Source organism: Pelodiscus sinensis, chromosome 2 (genome assembly GCF_052426305.1).
Source record: "Pelodiscus sinensis isolate ZL-2025 chromosome 2, ASM5242630v1, whole genome shotgun sequence".
NCBI lineage: Eukaryota > Metazoa > Chordata > Testudines > Trionychidae > Pelodiscus > Pelodiscus sinensis.
In genome coordinates this window covers 16,740,001-16,742,958 of record NC_143053.1, presented here as the reverse complement: position 1 = coordinate 16,742,958, position 2,958 = coordinate 16,740,001, and the positions used below count along the sequence as shown (strand labels likewise).

The following is a 2,958-nucleotide window of genomic DNA, read 5'->3' as shown; positions in this document are numbered from 1 at the left end:
TGCGGAAAAGCATCCGTGCCAATCTAGATGCTCTTTTCCGCAAATGCTTTTAACGGAAAACTTTTCCGTTAAAAGCATTTCCGGAAAATCATGCCAGTCTAGACATAGCCCACTAGTGGTGTTTAAAAGACTGGCAATTTTCCCTGAGACTGGCCAGTTAAAAGGTAGCTCTCCAGGTTTCCCATTGACCAGATGCTTGGTGTATCTCACCCCCCGTTCCAGGTGATGTGTGGACTTCAGAGGGATTCCGTGTGGAGACAAGAGTGCCCACAGTGGAGTTAGTCAGGAGACAAGAGGAATCAGGAATTCTATTAGCCTTCTCCCCGCTCACCCACAACATACGTAAATTCTGCCAGGATATTTAATAACGACTAAAAACATTCTCACATATACTATGCCTGCTGCCTTTCTAACACATACAGAACATGCAGCTTTAGTGTTATCTCAATGGCATCTGGACTAAATAAAGTACAATGTCTGATTGGTAACAAGCAATTGAACAGCACATCAAACAGAATTAAAATACCCCAGCACGTACTCTCTCTTTCATCCCAGTCAATATGGCACATACTGTGAATGCATTAACAATGCTGGATGCATTGATCAACATCATTCTCACAAAGAAACATCATGCTGTGGATATTAAAGTATGTTGAAAATACAGTAAAATAGATTATAATTATAATACAATTAATTCTGGACGTTTCACTAAAAATTATTGTGAACCCCATGCCATCCTATTGCAAACCATTTAGCAATGATGTTTCTACAATAACCTGAAATGAAATCAGTAAAGCTTCCATACTGTGTGACATGATTATTTTCTCGATTCAGTAAACACTCTGCTGTATCCCAGTTTAACAGTTCCTCTCTCAAAAGAAGAAAAACAGCTATTTCCCATTCAACCTTGGACATGATTTGAAAGGACATATGCGAGCAATTGCATTTATCTAACATGCACATGCCAATGTATTAGCTGTGGATATGATACAGATTGTGCCCATGAGTAGCCCACTACACATCTACCTGGTCACTTGTTCATGCCAATTCCTGATACAAATAGAAATACCAACACATTAAGGTGGGCACACACAGATCCATGTGCTAATTTTGAGAATCAGTTCTTGTGATGCCAGGAATGGAGACTGTTTCAGGAGGGGCACTGATGCCAATTCAGAGGATGCCTATTCAGTTATGTACAGCCCTTGACTAATCAGCAGTTGTGTGGCTCAGCATTTGTGTGTGTGTGTAGGGGGTGAGGATAAAAGGTAAAATGTTACGAGGAGTCAAAAGGATTCTCAAGACTTTGAGAAAGGTTTTGAAAATCCTCTCCTAGGTAGAAAAGGATGCAGGGTGTGGACTAAGCGGGTTTTATGTTTCATTCCATCCATGAAATATGCAACACATGGAGGAGAGGAAGGTGATCAGGAACAGTCAACATGAATTTACCAAGGGAAAGTTGTACTTGACCAATGTGCCTTCTATGACCAGGTAACAGGCTCTGTGGATAAGGAGAAAGTGGTGGATGTGTGACAAACCTTGACTTTAGCAAAGTTTTGATACCGTCTCCCATAGCATTCTTGCCAGGTAGTTAAAGAAGTATGGATGGGACAAACAGACTGTAAAGTGGATAGAAAGCTGGCTAGATCATCGGTCTCAATGTGTAGTGATCAAAGGCTCGATGTCTAGTTGGCAGCTCTGTGTATCGATGGAATGGAATCCCTAGATATTGAACCCAGCCCTGATTGCTGCTGGATCCAGCTAGCAGAAGGGAGACACATATACATGTGAAAACACAAAAGTCTCTGTATATCCTATAGGGCAGGGTGTGGTTCATGACTGTTTTTGTCCATGGATCAATGGCCCCGATAGAAAAAAGTTTTTCCACCCTGATCTAATCCATCCCTGACAGGTGTTTGTCTTAAAGTCTCTTAAAAATTGCCATTGATGGAAATTCCTTAATATTCCTAGGCAATTTATTCCAGTGCTCAACTACTCTGACAGGAAGTTCTTCCTAATGTCCAACCAAACTGCTGTAATTTAAGCCCATTGCATCTTGTTCTAACCCTAGACATTAATGAAAAAAAATTCTCCCTCCTCCTTGTAACATCCTTTTATGTATTTGAAAATTGTTATATCCCCTCTCAGTCTTCCCTTTTCAAAACTTAACAAATCCATTTTTTTTAATCTTCCATCATAGGTCATTTTTTTCCCACACTGTTAATCATTCTTGTTGCTCTTCTCTGAACTTTCTCCAGTTTGTCCACATCTTTCCTGAAACGCAGGACCAAGGACTAAACAAAATACTCCATCTGAGGCCTAATCTGAGTAGAATGGAAAAATGATCTTATACCTTATGACACTTCTGCTTACACATTTCAGAATGTTAGCCTTTTTTGCAACAGTGTTATATTGTTGAGTTATCTTTAGCTTGTGCTCCACTAAGACCATATATCCCTTTCTGCAGTACTCCTTCTGAAGCAATCATTTTCTTTTTCGTATTTGTGCAGTTGTTCCTTCCTAAGTGGAGTACTTTGCATTTGTCCTTATTGAATGTCATCCTATCCATGTATGGCATATCATTGCACTCTTTTGCAAGTACCTCTACGCTCAGCTGGTTTGGAATGTAGTATCCAAAACAGAGATCTGGAAAGTACAGAATAAAACCAGTTAAGGAACTCTTGCAAGGTGTTGGGTTGGATTTTATTGATGTGTAAAGAACTTTATAAATAGTAAAATCATTATAAAAATATTTCTAGCTTTAACACAATTTTTTGAAGTATAAATTCTGCATAAAAATAATTGTTTCCCAGAAGAGGAGTATGTGTTTTTCCTTTTCATGTTGTACTGCTTTGTTTTTAGGTAATAAATACAGGCTATGTTCAGTAATATGATCTCCTGAACAGTTTAAGAATGAACTGTGAGGGTAGTCAAACAATTGACAGTATCTTTTAATCT

At 38.9% G+C, this 2,958-nt stretch overlaps 1 pseudogene; it reads left to right on the top strand.

The window, feature by feature from the left end:
- The first annotated feature begins 560 nt into the window (after positions 1 to 560).
- Positions 561 to 2,958, top strand: part of LOC149525235 (ADP-ribosylation factor-like protein 4A) — an 11,138-nt pseudogene continuing 8,740 nt past the window's right edge.